This window comes from Grampus griseus, assembly GCF_964374135.1.
Source record: "Grampus griseus genome assembly, chromosome: 14".
Lineage (NCBI taxonomy): Eukaryota > Metazoa > Chordata > Mammalia > Artiodactyla > Delphinidae > Grampus > Grampus griseus.
In genome coordinates this window covers 11076235-11097301 of record NC_139008.1, presented here as the reverse complement: position 1 = coordinate 11097301, position 21067 = coordinate 11076235, and the positions used below count along the sequence as shown (strand labels likewise).

The 21067-nt window shown below is 42.7% G+C and overlaps 1 long non-coding RNA gene across 1 annotated transcript in view; it reads left to right on the top strand.

Moving 5' to 3' along the window:
• The window catches only part of LOC309833300, a 288559-nt gene extending 270604 nt beyond the window's left edge, over nucleotides 1-17955 (top strand). Inside the window, exon 3 of the long non-coding RNA XR_014297744.1 lies at nucleotides 17889-17955. This is a non-coding gene — a long non-coding RNA (uncharacterized lncRNA). The remainder of the gene's footprint in view (nucleotides 1-17888) is intronic.
• Nucleotides 17956-21067: the final 3112 nt, after the last annotated feature.

Below are 21067 nucleotides of genomic sequence, written 5' to 3'. Positions count from 1 at the left end.
CACATGCTGTAAATTGATTCAGAAAATTTTTGGTTATTTTGACACTGTCTAAATAGGGTTCAATCAAGAAGCAATTTCCGAGAGGACGGTTGAACATACGTGGTTGGGCTTGCCACAAAGTGCTAATTCACAAATGAGCGTTCACTTTTTTTATCCTTTTTACTTTTAAGACTAATCTCTGTTAATGTAGGAAAATGACCCTTGATGTGTGAGATAAGATATGTGAAAGCATCTTGGAATGCATTTTATAAGCTGTAAAGTGTGATACAAGTCTATTGTTATTATCGTTATTGTCATTATTTTCTTTTGATAGCTTGATTATAGTTATCAGCACTTGAGAGGGATAGTAGAATGCATTTCTGAGAATAAAAGTGAGATGAGAAATTTAAATACAATTCCAGTTACACACAATCAATAATTGTCCAAACCGAGGCCTTGATTGAATCAATGTAGAAATGAAAGCAGAAAGATCATTCGTACATTTGTTGATTGTTTCTCCCTTGGGGAACAGTGGCTGCTGAGTGCTTTACCAGGGGCTTATATGTGTATAAACTATTTTAAATGGTGTGGTCACGGGGAGGAGGCTGTTAGATCTGAGTTGACCTCTAGCTCTTTTGTTTGCTTTAAAACTGATCGACACTGCTTTGCAGATTTAACCTTACTTGAACCAAAACGGAGACTTCAAAGGTATTCTTTTGACTTATATTTAATGTTGATATGACTACTGTCCAGAATCATGCCTTCTGTTTTTGACCCGGTCCCCTTGAATCAGACCATTCAGATAAACACTGTGGTTAGGATTTATTTATCTTACATTTGTGACATTTCGTGACTTAACCTGGCTAGCCCATCTCTGGCAAGTTTCATTCTTCTCACTTAAATCAGTTTCCAAAGCTACCACCCCATCACCCTCTACTCATTCTCTCCTCTCCACTTGGAACTCCAGAATGCCTTTTGGCTGGAGCTACCCACCCATGACAGTTCTTACTTAAATAGGAGAAATGTCCAAGTGAAGCAGAGGAAGGGGTGAATAAGAAAGCTATGTGGGTGATGGAATGATCAGGATTTGTGATTGATTGGCTGAGGTTTCAAGAGGGAGGTGCAAAGATGATGGATTAGGTGAATGTTGACGCCTTCCACTGAAATAAGACATATGAGGATAGAGCAGCTCGGAGCAAAAAGGTACATAGATACAGAGAGATTTTTTCTTATTGAGTGAAATGCAGCCAACAGCCACTGTGGGTAAAACCAAACCCGACTGTTAAATTGTTGAAATAGATTGACAGCACAATTGTGGATGAGAGGTGATTATTTTCCCGGCCATCCTGCTAACAGAGCTTAAATTTAGTAGCATTCAAATAACTGATAGAGAAGATTTCCTATTGAAACATATCTAGAGTTTTAAGAAGATGCTCATTTGGTGAAAGGCACAGGGGAACCGTTTCGTGGCTGTGAATCGACCCAATTCAATTAGAAAGAATAAAACCTCAGTGTACTTAACCAGAAAGATACCTGGAAGTGTTAGATTGGGTATAATCCAGCCCCATTTCCTAGAGCTGAGCCAGGAGACCTGGGGAAGGATGTCTGGTGGTGCTTGCTTTCTGTACTGACGGTACTGGTACAGCTGAGTCAATTAGATTTAATTTGATTTCTTGTTTGATCCTCTGGCTGGCCCATAACTGAAAACCTGAATATTTGCTCATATTACTATTGTCCTCAGACAAAGACCTCTTCAATTCACAGAGCAATCTATAATGTAACTATCCATTTCCCATCCACTCTGTGTGTACCTTAACTGATAGCTATTCAGACATTCATTGTAGGTAGCAGCGCCTGTGATGAACTGAGAGTTTCTTTGAATCTGGGCTTTTGAGATCCAGATTGGTAGCCTTGGAAATTTATTCTTCGATAAAGGTCTGTTGAGAGCTCTTCTCATCTGGAAGAAGAAGAGGAAGAAAAAAGAAAGGCTCACAAAACCTTCACAATCCTCTTTCATCTACAGAATTACCAAAAATGTTCTTGAAGAATGGCCCATGCAGACTCACCTGACATTTCACTGGTATAAGTAATTTCTGATTATTTCTAGTTTCTCTGAATCTGTGTGTGACCCAACAGAATCATTTTCCGCTGAGTGGAGACAATATGATTTCAAGTGAGATAACAAAAGGGGAAAATGAATACATCATCTAAGTGCTTCAAAGAAGCATCAGTTCTTTCTTTGGAGGGTGCAGTCCAAGATGAGGGCATTGTCAGTGGAGAGACAATCTTTGGATATAAATGGTCAGAAAGCTCTATGCACCATAGCTTAGAGATGAATAGCAGTGAATATTTACAGAGGCACTAACTTGTGCTCGACACTGTCTAAGTATCCTCTCTATATTATACCATTTAATGATTTATGTCTTATTATGCTAAATTTATAGACAGTGTATCTGCTGGGGTTCTCCAGAGAAACCGAACCTTATATATTATAAGGAATTGGCTCAGAAAAGGCTGAGAAATCCCAAGATCTACATTTGGCAAGCTGGGTACCCGGGAGAGCTGATTGTATAGTTTCCGTCTGAGTCTGAAGGCGGAAGACTAGTGGCTCAGCTTGAAGACAGACAGAGAAGAGTGAATTCTTTCTTCCTCTGCCTTTTGTTCTATTCAGGCAGGCCTTCAACTGGCTGGATGAGGCCCACACACACTGGAGAGGGCAATCTGCTTTACTCAGTCTGCTGGTTCAAACGTTAATTTCATTCAGAAACATCTTCATCAACACACCCAGAATAATTTTTAATCTGGGCACCCTGTGGCCCAGTGGAGTTGACACACAAGATTAATCATCACAGATAGGGAAACTGGGGTATTAGGAATAACTGACTTGACCAAGGCCACACCCGAAGCACATAACTACAGATATGAACCCAGCTTGTCTGATTCCAGGCCCGGTGCTACAACCACTAAGGGACATTGTTTCTCTGTGCTGTAGTCTAGAACACATGTCAGAGACATATCAGACAATTCAGTTTCCTCAACCCTGTGAAGTGAAATTTGTTTAATGCAGGACATGGACTTGAATACAAAACCATTTAGAGAAAAAAGAAAGGGGGCTTTATCAATGCCACAAAAAATGGAAATGTAAAGACAGGTAAAAAAATTGATCTCCTAGTATTTAACCATGGTAAAGTATTTACTCAGTGTTTGTTAAAGTAATTCTTTTGAGTGAGCAAATTGATCTATTATGGGTAATCTGTTATATTTGTATGATGAATATGCCCAACCTCCAGAAATAGACCCGTGGATTAGCAACTTACCTAATACAGGTCTGTATCTCCCACAGGACTTTACGTGGTTTATGGGATCACCGTAAGGAGCTCAATAAATACTGGCTGGTGTGATTAGATTGGTGACTAAAGATGTTAATCAACTGATTAATCATTACGTATGCTAATAAGTACATTTGCTTTCTTCAAGAATAGAAGGGGACCGAAGAGATATTGTGATTGACTCAAATTTAAATATTTTGCATCAGGAAACAATTCTTTCATTTTCTAAGCAGAAAAATAAGGAGGAAAAAAAAAAGTTTTTCCCGTAATCTCATCCTGATGATAGAGATGGGGGTGGGCAGAGCCAAAGTGGATTGTAATGAGAACGACTTAAATGGTGGGATGTTCAGCTCTTGTCTACAGGTTTACAGAAACGAAATTAAACTTGGGCTTTCTATTGCAAAACAATAAGCAAATTGAAGGCCAATTATCCCAGCTCAAAAAAAAAAAAGCCGGCGAACTGGAGAGGATTTTGCATTTCTGAGTAGAACGACTTTTCAGACGAAAGAATTTATTACAAGAAATTGAGAACATCTGGGCCATCAAAGGCAGAATGCAGTGAATAATTGGACAATCATAGACTGGCATCCATTTGAATAAGAGGCACTTCCTTGGTTCCTACTAGGGGATGTTTTTGAAATTCCTCATCTAGAAGGAAATGAAGCTCAGCATTTAAAACATGATTTTCCTACCTGGTTGTTACTTGGTTATGAAAGAAATCGATTTGGGGAACCTCAGTTCCATAAAGTTATTCTTGTGACCAAAATTCGGGGAGAATAGCAGAGAAGTGGTTGGTTCTATTCTCTGTTGGTTCTGTTTTACCTACTGGCTTAAATCTTATCCTGGCAAATATCACACTCATAGTAAGTCATAATAATTCTGCTTCTCCCCATTCTCTGCCTTCTCTCTTATGTCCTTCAGCCAGGAGCCACCCTGCTGGCATCCGACAAGTCCCAGAGAGGGTGCTAATGGGGGGCGGTTCTCCAATGGGTGGGGTGGGCCTTTGGGCTGTCCACATGAGTAGGGCTGAGCTCACCTAGTCCCCGTCCACTCAGTGCCCTTGTACTCTCCTTATCTGTAAGAGTGAGAACATCCTACATGATGCTGCCCTATTTTGGCTTAAAACCTGAACAAGATATTTGACACACATATACTGTTTCCAGAAGCTCTCGTAGTCCCTTTAGGTAGTAATTATTATCCCATTTCATAGTCGGGGACACTGAAGTTCAAAGAGATGATATAGTCAGTTAGATAATATAATCCAGATACTACTGCGTAATAGCTCAATTCTCGGTGGCTTAAAACCACAAAGTTTTCTCACTCATGCTACATGTCCCCAGCGGGATGGAAGGGGCCTCTGCTCATTGTAGTCACCCGGGGACTCATCATTCGAGCGGCCACAATCTCAAATAATGCCAGTCTCAGTGCTTGAGGAACAAGAAAGCTCCAGAGGAGGGTCTTGCACCAGCTGTGAATTGCTTGCCCCAGAAATGACATTAGTTACCTCTGCTTGCCATTCACACTGACCAGTACTGGTTACATGGCCCCAACCAACTGTGTTGCAGGGATGGCAGAAAATATAATCCTATTCTGCACACTTAGGTATGTAGAGCTGGAAGTATTCACTGAACAGCGCTGGTGAGAGAAGTGTATAGCCTGGTGATTAAGACTGAGGGTTTAAATTGAGGTTCTACCACTTACTTAGTTGTGGAACCTTGGACAAATTACTTAATCTCGCCAAGCTTCTGTTTCCTCACTTTTTAAATGAGGAAATAATTATACCATCATCAGGGAGTTTTAATAAGGATCCAAGAAGATAATGCATGCACAGGACTTAGTATAAATAAACTTAGCATAGATCAACTTGAGGCCAGCCCAAGTCATACAAACCTGGGGACCATTTACCCATAGCTTTTGGAAATAAAAAAAAACAGAATTATGTCTGAGGAAGAATGCAGGAGATGCATATACAGATATGTCAAGAAGAAAGGGTTCAGAGAAGAGTCAAAATCTTGGCATGAAGAGACAGGGCAAAAGAGAGATGCCCAAGAAGAGAAGAGTGGCAATTTTAAAACATGGCCACAAGTTCTTCCATACTCTCCTATGGAATCTGGGCAGGACTGTGACTGCTTTGACCTATAGAGTACAATGGAAGTGACACTGTGTCAGGTAGCTCTCATCTTGTTTGCTGAAACACTCGTTCTTGGATCTCTGAGCCACCACTGACCAACCTGAGGTCACCATGCTATGAGGAAGCCCAAGACATGAGAGGCCACATTTGGAACAACATTTGCCACTGATGACAGCCAGAGTCATTCCAGACCAGGTACCAGATATGCGAGTGAAGAGCTTCCAGATGATTCCAGTCCTCAGAGGTCATCCCCCCCGCCCCCCCACCGCCGCCATCTGAGTCATCCCAGCTGAGGCCCTAGGCATCATGGAGTAGACGCAAACCATCCCCACTGCACCCTGCTGTCTTCCTGACCCACAGGCTGAGCAAAATAAAGTGGTCATTTTACATCATTATACTTTGGTGTGGGTCATGATGCAGCAATAGATAACCAGAAACACGAGAGTAGGGGAATGGTGATTATAGGTGAATGGGCAATTGTGTGGATCAGTACAAGAGACAAAAGCCTGGATATTCTACTGGATGTAATAATATGCTTTCCTGGGGAAAAAATGTTTCCATTTAAACGGTTGAAGGTAAAGGGACTTCCCTGGTGGTCCGGTGCGTAAGACTCCACACTCCCAATGCAGGGGGCCTGGGTTGGATCCCTGGTTGGGGAACTAGATCCTGCATGCATGCTGCAACTAAGAGTTTGCATGCCACAACTAACTAAAAAACAAAGAGTTGAAGGCAAAGTGTCAGTTTCTCTTTGACTTTGGGTTTGGGCACCAGGACTGGGCTTACATAAGCGTTGTGCTCTGATTTGACACCTCCCATCTGGCCAGCTTCATTCATAAACCTGGCTATACGCTGCCCCTTTTCCTACAGAAACCTGGTTTTGATACATCTTCTGCTCACCCTCTGGTTTCAGCTTTCTGTAGTAGTCTTATCGTGCTGATTTGGCAAAGCTAACCTAACTGCTCTCTCCTCCCCCTCTCCCTCCTCCCCACCTCCGTCTCTGTCTTTTGGGTTTTGGTCAAAGAGTAGTACAGGCAGCTCACAAAGCTGTCACTGAGCTTTCTCAAATCGCCTCCTTGTCACAGTTACCGTCCCTTTGAGAAAACCCAGGCAGTCAGGGACGTGTGTTTATCTACAGTAGCACTGCCCAAGGGCATCTCATGAGTAGCTCAGAATCCTCCCTTCCAGGTTGATTCAAATCTTGAAAGAAGGGAAGAGAGTCTCCACTCCCTACCACCAAGCACATCTCTTCTCCCACACTTTCTGGAAGCCCCTCTCCCGACTCATGGACCAGGAATGTGCAGCCTATCAGGGAGGATGATGTAGCCCACCGCAGAGGCATGGCAGCCCTCTTATAAGTCATCCTCAGCAGGTGAAGGACAACTTTTCTAACACCCATTTTGTAGGTGAAAAAGTCCTAATCTTAATATTGCAGCAGTGTATTATTTTCCTCCAGTTCTTTACCCCACATGGTTTTGTTAGCAAAAGACTCGGGATTTTTGTAAAAACTGAGATTTCCAAAGTTGTGTCCATTTTATACCTGTTTCTTAACAATTTTACAATTTTTACTGTGACACCCTACTTGCGAAAATTTCCCAGCTGCATTTCTGCTTTCCTGAAAGTCCATTTCCTCTTTCCTGAAAATCCACTTTCCTCAAAGCCCAAGTCCATTTCCTCTTTCCTAGAAGTCCCCTTCCTGAAAGTCCTGTTTCCTAAAAGTCTCATGAGAGTTCACAGTGCATCAGAAACCTTTGGTCTCCTTTCTTTATTCCCTCTGAATAACGTGATAGATCTTTAGCAAATACCCCTGAAATGTTGCTAACCTCTTCAGAAGAGTTTGCAAAATGTGATCTTACCTAGCGGAAAAGAAAGAATGGACAAAAACTTCGCTGGCATTTTAAATCAGGTTCCAAAATGATCTGCACGTTCCTTTCTGGATGATATCAGCTGCTCTTGATTAAGTCAGTTAAGAATCTGAGAATATATACCTTTTAATCTCTCTCTAAGGCTCTGTTTCCTCAGCTGTAAACTACTGACTCTGAGGGTAGGTTTAAACAAGACGTCACATGTAAAGTACAACCATCGCATGGCGTTTCTCAAGAAATGCTGCTTATCTTTCATTGCCCCCCTAACGACACCCCTACCCCTTGTCTGGAGGCCTTAAAATACCCTTGACTCTTTGGCATCGTCTGAAACGTTCTAAAAGACTAAAACTTAAATACTAAGCAGTGAAGTTTCAGCTTTCACTTTGGGGAGGTTGACACCAGGGTGCGACATCAGGCTGAGTCTGTTTTCAGAGACTGATAGAAAAATGACCTGGGTTGGCTCCCAGAATGTAGGTCAGGAGACACTTTTCCATCTTCCCCCCTGTTGATGGGCTCCTGTTAACCTTGGGAGAGGCTCTGGTTTAGGTGGTGTCAGCAGATTCATCAGGCACGTGTTGGAGGCTCGTGAGAATCAGCAGTTTTGCTTCACTGGGGTTTCCGTGAGAGCCGGCTTTTGCCTCATTTCACGTGAGTTCGCGTGAAATGTGAAATAATGGAATAATTTCAAGGAAACAGCAATTTAGACCCTTGAGTTTCTCATGGCCTGTGGACTAAATCATAAATCAACTCCCATTCATGTGAAGTGGAGCCCCCACCTGGATATTCCAGAAACTTCTGAAGAAGGTAGCAGACGTTTTGGATAGGACTGTGAGATCGCCAGACGGATTGTTGGCTTTCTGCCTCTCTTTTCTTATTTAATCCTTCCTAGTAAAGGCTGAGAATAATGAAGCTTTTATATATTTTCATCTCAGAGGTCAGGAAGCTGAGGTTTAGGGAAAGGAAGTAACTTAACAAATAATCTGCTTGTGCAGTGGTCTGGACCATAACTCAGATCGCTCAGTTTTCTATTCCAGTGTCTTTCCTCCTTGCCATGCTTCCATTCTCTTAGTAAAATATTTATTGTTGCATATTATGTACCAGGTACAAGGATGTGGAAAGTGATTTTTCAGAATGGAAAAACCAGACTTGAACACTGTGTGTAGCCACATATAATTAAATAATCCATATTTGAGTAAAGAACTGAGTCTAAACAGGGTGGGGATTTTCAGGTTCTCTGGTCAAGCTGGTTGTATTTAGGCGTGGGGTCTTCTGGACAGAGGACAGGAAGGGAACGGCACTGTGGGATGGATCAGGTACACCCAAATGGCACAACACGAATAATCTCATCATTAATGAATTATGAAAACCTTAATGTCAGGTCATTATGATCATTTTAATGCTTCTGTCCGTAAGATGACAATCGGCCCACGTGATTGACAGTCGCTGCCTTTACCAAGCGCCTTTCTGTTACTATGATCCCTCCCCTGCATCACCTACCAGCTGCCCTACCTCTAACAGCTACAAAGGTTAACATCCAGGACAGGAGGAGACTTCCAGAGCCCCGTTCTGTGCTAAGAAATTTTTTTTCATTAAAATTTTTTTTGAGGGCTTCCCTAGTGGCGCAGTGGTTGAGAGTCCGCCTGCCGATGCAGGGGACACGGGTTCGTGCCCGGGTCCGGGAAGATCCCACATGCCGCAGAGCAGCTGGGCCCGTGAGCCATGGCCGCTGAGCCTGCGCGTCCGGAGCCTGTGCTCCGCAACGGGAGAGGCCACAACAGTGAGAGGCCCGCGTACCGCCAAAAAAAACCCAAAAAAACAAAAACAAATTCAAATTGTTCCATATCTCCTCCATTATTTACCTCAAACGCCTCAGCAAGGCATCTAAGGCCTTGCATGACATAAACCCAAACTACTTTATCAGCCTGTTCCTCCTCTGCTTGCTCACATGCCCCTAAATCTCCATCATAAACGGACTAGCATTGTTGCTGAATTTGCCATGTTCTTTCACTCTACTGGCCTTGACTAGTTGCTTTTTCTGCATGGACTATCTTTCCTACCCTTATCTGCTCTGTAAATCGTATTTGCCCTTTCATACCCAGCTGGCCTATCATTGCCTCTGCAAGGTTTCCTCAGCTGTGCCAGGTTGAGTTGGTTACTCTCCTCTCTGTGGTTTCTTGGCAAATCAGAAGTAGCTTGATGATGGCACACAATACATCATAATCATTCTATATCTGTGTCCTTCATGAATACCTCTAGGGCAGTATCCACAGCTGTCCTGCCCCAGCATCTAGCATGGTATCTGGCACAAAATGGATGTCAATATATGTTTGTTGAATAAATGCTGTCAATTTCATGCTCCAAGAAATACAACCCAAAGGGATGTCAATATTATGCCATGGTATTTCTTTTTGTGAGTAAGAGACAATTCAATATATAATTTTCACATTTTTTCAGCAGCATGAAATAAGCAGTGTTTGGGCATTACCTGGGAAATGTATTCAATTTTCCTCTTGTTTGGATCATTTACAGCATGTACTCGTGTCAACTAGTCCTCTTGTCTATAATCCTTCTCTTGGAATAAGATGTTCATTTCATACTTTTATTGCATGCTTGTCAGGAGTTGTAAGCTCTATAAAAGAAGCTCCCTGCATTTATCATAAACTGGAAGCTGTAACTAGGAAATGCACAAATGTACTGGGATAGACTCCAGGCAGGTGACTGCCGCCAAAGAGACAAATCAAGAATCTGAAAGGGAGACAGACACCTCCGTCTTATGGGTGGGCAGTGGGGAATCCTAGCAAAGGAGGCCCACTGTGAACAGCCATGGGTCTGGAAGCTTAGGTTTCTCTATTTATCCGTAGGTAAATTTCCAAGTAACCCTACCTCTTTTGCCCATGACCTCTAACAAGGTAAAGACATTCTTCACACCACCAAAAAGTTGAACTCTCTCAGGCATTAGATACCTGTTACAAAATACTGAAAAGCTGAGCAAGTAAAAGACGGAGTAAAGTCTTTTATGCCCAGAGGTCAACATTAGAACAAAGGAGTGGAATTCATAGAGAAACAAGATTTTGTCTTAAATTAGGAAGGATTTTCTGAAAACTGAATCAGTTCAACTCTGCTCAATGAGTTAGGGCGCTCCCATGATTGAAAGATAGCCTGGATGGTGATATGCCCTGGGTAACATAAAGATGACTTATCTTGGGGGAGGAATATACAGGGGGTGACCTGGGATTCTAAGAGGCAGATCATTCTGTGCCAGCCCGATCTCCTTACTTCATCTCTTAGCCTCCAGAGAAAACGCCACCACCTAAAGACTTAGGATAGCGGCTGAACATTCTTTGGATAACCGCCATCTTGAAGCATGAACGGCATGGCAAGTCTTCCCCTCTCTCTCCTTGATACAAGGCTTTGAGTGGGTGTTACAAGGATGAGCCTCCTCTTAGAATTCTCCAGGCAGAGACTTGAGGGAGGCGGATTCAAATAACAGCAGAAATGTTCAGTTTTGTGCTGATTTTCATGGCTTGTTGCACAGCCATTCACATGTTTCTTTGTATGAGCTGTGTAATAACCAGCTTTCAAAAGGACAGACAGCATAATGAATGGATTGTAAAACACGCTCATAAAAACAGTAGAGTGCGTCTAGAAGTGTTATCTGCCTTTGATTTACTGTGTACCCTGTTTTGCATTTTCACATCATTTGCAAGTTTTCTATTAAAAATAAGCATTTAATGGGCATGCAATTAAATTTAATTTTTCTTTTTCTTCCCCCCAAGGTGATCTTTAAAAAGTGTGTGTTTGGTGAGGGGGGAGGGGTGCATTTTACAGTCCTGACAGAACATGGATATTATAGCCATAGAGTTCATTACAGGGTAATTAATGCATGTTAAGTATCTTGTAAATATTATGTGGTAATAGCTCTAAATAAATACACACTCCACTTGGAGAGATCTGCTCCACCCCTGCCACAGGGAATGAGATGTTCCTAATTAATGCCTTTAGAAGAGGAGCCTGTGTCACCTTGGATAGTCTTGGGAAATTACAGCTTTAGTTTGTGGAAGGCAGCAGTGAATGGTTAATTACAGAACCTTGACATGCCCAGTGCCTGTCCCACCTGGGCTAAGTGGGTCGGACAGGCCCACCTGGCTTGCTCTCTTCCTCGGAAGGCTTTGTTAAAAAGCAGGCTGTGCAGCTGTAGTTGTGCTGCTGGGAGCCACTCCAGCCCCAGGAAGAAGAGCTTTCCAGGAGGACCTGCTGGCAAGTGCTTGATCATCTTGGACTCTTTACTGAGCTCTTCAATCCAGGATGGGGGCTCTGTCTGGTGAGTGAGAGGCACTGCTGTTGTTGATGTTATTTATGAGTATGGGTTTAAATGATATTTCCTGTTGACCTGCTGCTTGGTTTACAGATGGCCTCTGCCAGGTGTTGGTGTGTGGGGCTTGGGATCCAGTCTTAGCACCTGGATGGAGTCATTGTCAGGACCCTGAGTGTCTCCACGGCCACTTTCCCAGAGACCTTCAGAGTACAGCAAAGTGACAGAAAGGCTCTTGCATCTCTGGGTCCATCGCTTTTTTCAAGTCAGCTGGGCCCAGGCTGATATGTCATGGAGCAAGGTCATGGCATCAGAATAGTTACAGGGGTAGAAGTTTAACATAAATCAACTTTCGTTCATACCTAAACACTTCTGCACAACACTCAGTGATTATCCCTTTTCCAAAGATGTTCGCATATTGAGTTGTCTGTCTATGACTTCTGTGCTCTTCAAATGTCAGCATATGGAGGTGGGATTAACTGTCCAGAGCAAGCTTTCCTGTGCCCTGGCAAAGTCTTCCTCTCCTACCTTTGAAACAATACTGCCCCTAAACCTCTCATCTGGTGCCTGGAGTGCCTAAAGAAGAAAACCAAGCCTTAACACCCTCAATGAGAGAGGTGTTTCAAATGCCAACCTCTGGAGTTGAGAGTCACACGTAGGTCAACGCAGATATAGAATAGATCCTTCAGCCAGAGTTTAACAGTAGTGAGTTCCTGAAGGCTTGGGATTCCTGTGGAGAATGATACCTAGAATAGGGCACCGGGGCCTGCTGGTATGGCTGAAGGAACCAAAGGCAAACTTGATCCACTTCAAGATGAGAAAGTCCGAGTACTGAAACACCACGGACATGGATATTCATGTTGCTGGATATTCATGATGCTAGCAAGAAAATGTGGTGAATTCCCAGAGTATCAAGATCAATAGACAAACCAGATGAGGATATTGAGCTCATGGTGTCAGCTGCAGGCAGGGACTACTAAAAGTCTGGGCAGAAGTATGGGGCGAGGAGATAATCCTTGTAAGATACTCAAGACAGAGCCTGGCAAAAGTGAATATTCAATACGTGCTGTGTTGTCATTATTAAGGAATGTGCCCTCTTCTCTCAGCATGGTAGAGATGCTAGAGAAAATCACACCTCTTGTTCTGATGGAGACATAAAGGGAACCTCACGAGGTAAGGGCAGACATTTTTTAGTACCGTTACAGAAAAATCATTCTGACACTTGTTTAAAATGCCAAGGAAGACTTTATTCAAAACTATCGCAATGGAGGAGAGAGATTGAACTCAATTCCAAATACGACAGGGACAGTGGGGGTGCATAGCCACTGCGCCCAGTGAGGGAGTGCATGGAAAATTATTAAGAGGAACTTGGTTAGGTTTCAAGGGTTTCGGAAGAGGAACTTGGTTGAGTATCAAGGGTAGGGGATTCTCAAAAAGCTGTCTTCGCAGGTTTCTTTGCTAAAAGTGGGCTTGGCTGGCAAGGACTAGGTCTAGTCAAGAAGCAAGCTTAAGGGAACCCTGACTGGAGTTTGGTCAAGGAGGGAGACTTTGTTAATGCCTCTTCTCATTCAAGGAAAAAAGAGTCATTATTCTTTCCTCTGGACAGTATAAGTCAATTTCTGTTTGGTCAGCTTTTGTTCATTAAGTACCAACTGACCCATCTCTTGAGACTTGGTAGTAGAGGATATTTCCTGGTTGGTGTGAGCCAGCAGACATTTAAAGAATACCTACTTTTTGGAAGATACTTGGTTCTACTTTGTGAAGATGGGAGTTTGCTCTTAGAAGAACAATGGATTTACATCACACAAAAGAAGTGTATCAGTCAGGATTCAACCAGAAAAACATAACCAGTAGGGAGGATATATTTTTATTAATTTATTACAAGAAATTGACTTATGTGATTGTGGTGGCTGGCTAAGTCCAAAATCCACTGGGCATGCATGCCGTCAGGGAGGGAGGGTCATGGACAGTCTGAAGCCGTAGTTCACCGGAGGAGCTGTTTCTCTCCCTGGGAAGCCCCAGCACTGCTTTTATGGCTTTCCAAGGGATTGAATCAGGCTCACCCAAATTATCCAAAATAACATCCCTTACTTAAAGTCAGCTGATGAGCAACACCTAGATTAGTGTTTGATTGTAGCTGGGGACCGCGGCCGAGTCAGGTTGTTACATCCAAAAAAAAAGAAAAAAAAAAAAACATATGGCAAAGCTGTGTTCAAAAAAAAAAAATGCAAAACTTGGAAATAAGGCCAAAAAGATGGTAACATGAACTTTCAGTGCCATATTAGAGCTTTTTCTAATATGTCCAGAGGAGGGTCATCTGACTCTCTTGGGTTTGTAACTGGCTTTGACCGAAAACTGATTTAAGCTCAGACATTTCACAGTCCTACACAGTTACAGGCCAATTTGCAGAAACCCGGTGAGGCATGATGATTTTCCTTTTTTTCTGCTTGGAAAAGAAGAAGACAAGCCCAAAGGTTTTATTACCCTGTAGGACATTAACTAGTCTTGTACCTACCTTGGCAGTCTTACTTCAGCCCTCTCTTCCCCATGGATTGTATAAATCCTGATTTCTCATATTCCATCAAATCAGTCCTGTCATTCTGCTGGTTTCCTCAGTAAAGAGGTAAATAAAATTCTGACATGTATTCATTATCTATTTGTATGAAAATGTTGTTTGTAATGATTTGAGAAATGTGCTCTGACGGGTTTAAAGGAGGGTGTAGGTAGGGATGGGGCTGATAGGGGAGGAATGAGACTATGGGAAGAGAGGGAAGGGAGTGGGTGTCTGTGTATAAAGGGGTAAGTTTCAAGCTAAGAGGAGCAGCGCAGGTGTCACTGGCTGGATGGAGACAGATCCTTGATTTAGTAATTCGGAGGGAAGGACAAGGCCTGTTAAGACTGAGTTTGTTGAATTAACCAGCAACATTGCCCGTAAAAATGCCCTTCCTACCAACCCAGAAACCTGAGAGAGAGAGAGAAAATATATTCTCACATAATTTATATATAAACCAAATAGTGAGCCACTGCAGTGGTATAGTGACTGTGGTGTGATGGTGTAATTGAAGGTCAAAAACGAGAGATACTCTGGACTATCGATTCTAATACCTGTGAAATTCCTACTGCTAGTTGATCCTTTGGCTTCAGGCTTTGGCAAAACTGATTAAAAGCATAGGATTATTAACCACTCACAGTTAAACCCTAATTGTTTTAATCATGTAAACTAATCCCGCGTTAGGACAAGCGTTTCGTTGTGGTGGTGATGGTAAAGCGTGCATAACAAAATTTACTCTATTAACCATTTTAAAGTATACGGTTCTGTAGCATTAAGTGCAATCACCATGTTATACAACCTTTGCCTCTGATTAGTTCCAGAACATTTTCATTACCCCAGAAGGAAACTGTACCCTTTAAGGAATTCCTAATTCTTCCCCCAATCCTTAGCGACGACAAAATTGCTTTCTGTCTCTGTGTGTTGTGGATTGTTTTTTTGCGTCCTCCTAAAACTCGTGTGCTGAAACCCTAACCCTCAATGGGATGATATTAGGAGGTAGGACCTTTAGGACGTAATTCATTTTGATTTATTTTATTTTTTTGCTTTGTTTTTTGAATTTTATTTTATTTTACTTTTATACAGCAGGTTCTTATTAGTTATCTATTTTATACATATTAGTGTATATATGTCAATCCCAATCTCCCAGTTCATCCTACCACCACCCTCAGCTTTCTCCCCTTGTTCTTAAGTTTGTTCTCCACGTCTGTGTAGGACGTAATTCAGTTTAGATGTGGTCATGAGGGTGGGGCCCCCATGATGGAATTGGTGTCCTTATAAGAAGAGGAAGAGATGAGGGCTCTCTGATGTGTTGGCCATGTGAGGACACAGTGAGAAGGCAGCTAGTTACCTGCAAGCTAGGAAGTGAGTTCTCACTGGACGTGGAACCTGTTAGCACTCTATTTTGAACTTCCCAGCCTCCGGAACTGGGAGGAGTGTGTTTGTTGTTAAAGCCACCAAGTCTATGGTATTCTATTATAGTAGGCCGAGCTGACTGAGACACTATGCATTTGTGTATTCTGATTATTTCATATGTGTGGCCCTTTGCGTACCTCACGTTTTTGTTTTTAATTTATTTTTTTATTGGAGTATAGCTGATTTACAATGTTGTGTTAATTTCTGCTATACAGAAATGTGATTCAGTTATATATATATGTGTGTGTATATATATATATATATATATATATATATATATATATATATACACACACATATACATTCTTTTTTAAAAATATTCTTTTCCACTATGGTTTATCACAGGATATTGAACATAGTTCCCTGTGCTATACAGTAGGACCTTGTTGTTTATCCATTCTATATATAATAGTTTGCATCTGCTAACCCCAAACTCCCACTGCATCCCTCCCCTCCCCCTTGACAACCACAAGTCTGTTCTCTATGTCTGTGAGTTGGTTTCTGTTCCATAGAGAGCTCATTTGTGTCATATTTTAGATTCCACATATAAGTGATATCATATGGTATTTGTCTTTCTGACTTACATCACTTAGTATGATAATCTCTAGATCCATCCATGTTGCTAAAAATGGCATTCTTTCATTTTTTATGGCGGAGTAGTATTCCATTGTATATATGTAGCACATCTTTATTCGTTCATCTGTCAATGGACACTTAGGTTGCTTCCATGTCTTGGCAATTGTGAATAGTGCTGCTGTGAACACAGGGGTAGCACACATGTTTTGGATGGAAGGAAATGTAAGTGTTGGAGAGCCAGAGTCCATGTCAGAGGAAGAGCAAAGAGGGAGTGAATGAGTTGGAAGGAGAAGATGTGGTCAGAGGCAGCTTGCAGAGCCTGTCTGCAGGTCAGGAAGGACAGGCGTGGTCGTGAGAGCCCAGGTGACCTTAGCTTACTTCCCTGGTCTACCTCCATTTGTGATTTCTGAAGAGATACAAATGTCTGGAGGGGACAGCTTAGGCTGCAGGTGGAATTTTTCTGAATAATATGGAGTAAAAGTGACCATAGTCTCTGAGTCCACTGGAAAGGCATCGTTCAGTGATCTGGGGAGGTACCTGCCAGGTGGGTCTGCACACAGGCTCTGCACTCAAGGTAAGAGGCTCTCGAGGCCTCCTTGACACCATGGACATCTTTTCCCTTTCTCTGACCCGAGTAAAGAAAGCATTCCATTTGATGGTTTGCATCTACATCCCCCAACCTGCAACTACTCAAACCTACAATTGAATTGCCAGGCAGTGTGAAGCCCTGCTGATTGCCCACCATTCAGGCAAAGCACATGGGAGCCCTTTCAGGAGCCAGGCATGCTCCAATCAAGCCACTCCACATACAAGTCTCTAATAGTACAGCAATCAGTGGTGATCAGCCATACAGCTTATGTACGGGAGGGCCTAACAGGATTCATGCCTCTGTGGTGAACACACTTTCATTTATAGGACTAAATGCAGGCATACATGACTTGTTTAATTAGAAAGAAAATTCTCCAGCCAACAATTTGCTCCCTCTCCTGGATGCACACTACATATATTACTGATGTTTCCTTTAAATCTACTGGTTACCTATTCCTCTGGTCACTTGTCATCGTGTGCGACTGCCTACTGTTTGTGAAGATAAACCTCTGCTCCTGGTTTCTCTTCGCTGAGAAATCAGGGCCCCTGTGTGTTACTCGCGTGCTGACACCGGTTCAGGTGTCCAGACAGGTGATGGTCCCTTGGAAGTGCAGGGTGTGAACATAGGATGCCAGAGGGCAGTGGCCGCCAGGTCAAGCCAGGGGAACAATCACTTGCAGCTCATGATTTATAGGAGTCTTTTGATAACTCTTGCTTTTTTTTAAAGAATGAAATAATGCCATTTGCAGCAACATGGATGGACCTGGAGATTATCATACTAAGTGAAGTAAGTCAGACAGAGAAAGACAAATGTCATATGATATCACTTATATGCGGAATCTAAAAAACATAGGATACAAATGAACTTATCTACAAAACAGAAACAGACTCACAGACTTAGAGAATGAACTTATGGTTACTGCGGGGGAAGGGTCAGGGAGAGGGATAGTTAGGGAGTTTGGGATGGACACTGCTATATTTAAAATAGATACCCAACAAGGACCTACTGTATAGCACAGGGAACTCTGCTCAATATTCTGTAATTACCTAAATGGGAAAAGAATTTTAAAAAGAATAGAAAAAGAAATAAATAAAATTTAAAAACTACAACTCTTGCTTTTTTTTCTTCTGGTTCTCCTCCCCTTAGCCCCTGTCCTGGACTCAGCCAGCTGATGATCAGTACACGTACATCTGGGGCGCTTCTCTCATTTAAGGACAGACCTCTCAAACAAATGGACGACTTAGTGGACAGTCTTGCTGAGCCCCACATATGAGAAGATGGACTGGGCTTGAAGGGACTAAATGGAACGCCAGGTCAGGTGGAGAAAGTGGCATCGCCAGCTGTCACCCGGCCTTGACGATATTCAGGTATGCTCTTCTGTGTTGACGACCCAGGTATGCTCTGAGTGCTCTCAGAGGTACTGTGTTTCTGATCTTGAAATGCTTTTCCTTTCACAGATGCTATTACTCATTGACTTAGGTTATGAGGATGAGCACGAGGACATAACTACCTGCCAGGAGCTCAGGGGGGTGGTGAAGGGGGCCGGAAAGAACACTCAAGTAATTCAGTGCGTTTTCTATAGAAAAAGGTTGAAGGAGATCTGAAAGAATGATTAAAGAACAAGTAGCGAAGTTGATGCAGGATGGGATATAAGGTTAAAAACAAGGTGAGGGACAGGAAATAGAGGCAGGAATGGTGAGCAATTAGGAATTTTACATATAAGCTTTACTGCTTTTTTGGTTGTGTGTTTTTAACAGTTCCTGTACTTCTCCTAGCTTCTATTTGCTTTTCCGTAAACTGGGAGTAACAAATCTCTGAAATATTAACTCAGGCTTATCCCCTGGTCTTCCTCTCAGCCTGCTTACGAGGTTGGCCCTTGGCCGTTGTCTGGTAGCTCGGATTTTGGGAGGTTCCCACCACTTTCACTGAAAAGAGCGGCCTCACCGTGTCTAAACTATTTGTACGAACAATGTGGTTTCTGCCGAACACCTGCTTTCCTTCTGGGAGTCTTGGATTTTGGTGCCTGCGAGGCAGAGGGTGCCTGCGTGACCAGCCCCCAACAAAATCCTTGGGCACTGACTCTCTAATGAGCTTCCCTGGTAGACGACACGTCACAAGGGTATTCACAACCCATTGTTGGGGGAATTAAGCCCAACCTGTGTGGCTCCACTGGGAAAGGAGTCTTGGGTGCTTGCACGGGATTTCCCACGCACCTTTTGCTTTGTATGTATTTTTCATTCTAACGCATCATAGCCACGAGTACAACTTTATGAAGATTCCTATCAGCGCTCCTTGCAAATAATTGAGCCTGGGAGTGGTCTTGGGGACCCCTCCCCCACCACACAGTCAGCTAAAATATTCTTATTTGCTCTGAGAAGGGATGGCACAATGAATATCAATCAATTACTAGCTTTTGAGTCTCAAAAGCCTAGGCTGAGAGGGCCGGATGCATTGAATGATGAGCACCTCATGATCCATCCCTCCCTCCCCTCCAAACCAAGACTCAAACATATTCCCAGGAAGAGGGAAGAGAAGAGGGAGGAGGGAAGAGTGGACACTGGAAGTGGAGACCTTGACATCGATCTCTGTCCTCCTCTCCCTCGAGCTGAGCCCTTGGCAGCAAGAAGAAAACATGTACAGTTCAAGGGGATCTGAAAGCAAAGGGACCTGGGTCACTTTTGGTGGACTCTGAGGTTCCACGTCTCAGGGTAGACTTGGGAGAAGGGGGCTTAGGCACACTGGCCCGACACAGCCTTGCCTGTGGATTAGACAGAAAACCACGTAGAAACAAAAACTCTTTACTGGGATGCCAGTGAGGACAGGTAGAATCACCCAGGAGCGGAGGCCCCACCCCCAGCCCTGGCTGTCTGCTGATGCCTTGGTACCAAGTAAGCCCCTCACAGCATAGACACAGCTCTGGGGAAGCAGGGAAGACATAGTAATAAGGAACGTTGTGTCTTGTGCACAGCTGAGTTTGTGACCTGCAGCTTGTAGGAAGCGATAGAGCTAGAATTCAAAACCAGGAAGGTAGGAGATTAAAGCCTATTAGATCCAAGTGTGGACCTCTTTACCCAGAACCACACCTGGTCATGTCTAAAAATGTATTGCTTTCAACCTCAGCTGAGGTGTGAATGTCATTCCACGTCTTTCTCAATGTCTGTCCAGCTACCTCTCTCATCCCCCGCAGCAGATACTCAACATCTGTACCTCTTTGTTCAAAAACATTTGCTGGCTTTCGGAGTGAGTGAATATAGGGTGAAGGGATTAGAAGATATTGTCAAGAGAGAGTTTAAATCAATGGCCCCTTGAGTTTGGGCAGGATAGAGACAGCATTACAGCCCTAGCATACAGAGGCAGTGCAGATTTCCCTTGCAGTCAAGCTGATCAAGGCTTCTTAGTGGGGACAGGATTCACTTGAATCATGAAGTATAGGTAGGATGTTGCTGGAAGGTGATTAGGTAGCTCTTTGCACTGGAGGAGAAGTTTTGAGCAGGGTGCAAATTTTTTTAAACTTTAAATTGGTACTTAAATTGTGTATAAAACTATTTCAATAGCTCATATTCTATTTAAATTTCTCTAAAGCGCCCATCCGTACATTATGTTGCTACCCCTCCATCTTTGTCATCTGCGATCTCTTTTTTGTCCCTTATATGAGACCTATGCCTTGTCTCCTACACTCACCTAGCCCATCCATAGCTTTAAATATGAGGGAATTTCTATTTCTGCCCTCTACTTTCAACCAGAATCAGTAAGAATATCCCCAGGACTCCACTGGAATAGATGGTACAAGCTTGTCTCTTCATTTATGTCCTGCATCACATATGCAGATATAGCCTCTTTTCATTTGGACTTCGTCTAAATACATCTTCCTTTATCCCAATAGGAAAAGACTGAAAAAACTTTATTAGCCTAACCTGAAAGGGCAGCTATGTAATTTGTTTTCTTTTCTGACTTTGTTATTGTTTGTTTTAAATTAAAGCATTCTTAATTGATCAGTTTTAGAGAACATCTTTTGATCCCCCACCATAAAACATGAGGAAACCAGGGTACCAATATTACCTTTCAACTTATTTCTTCTTTTTGCTTTTATTTTGGCTAATTATATAATTTCTAAGTTGTCATTTATAACATTTTCCGTTGTTTTGTACCTAATTCTGTGTAAAATTGGATTCGATTCCAGTGTTTTTGCCAACATCTCATCATTATTCACTTCTTGACTGAAGTTTATTCTTTGGTAGCATATTCAAGAAAGGCTCATGGGGAGTGTATTACCTAAGCTCTTGTAGGACCAAAAGTGTTTGTGTTTTTATACTTGAGTGACAGTT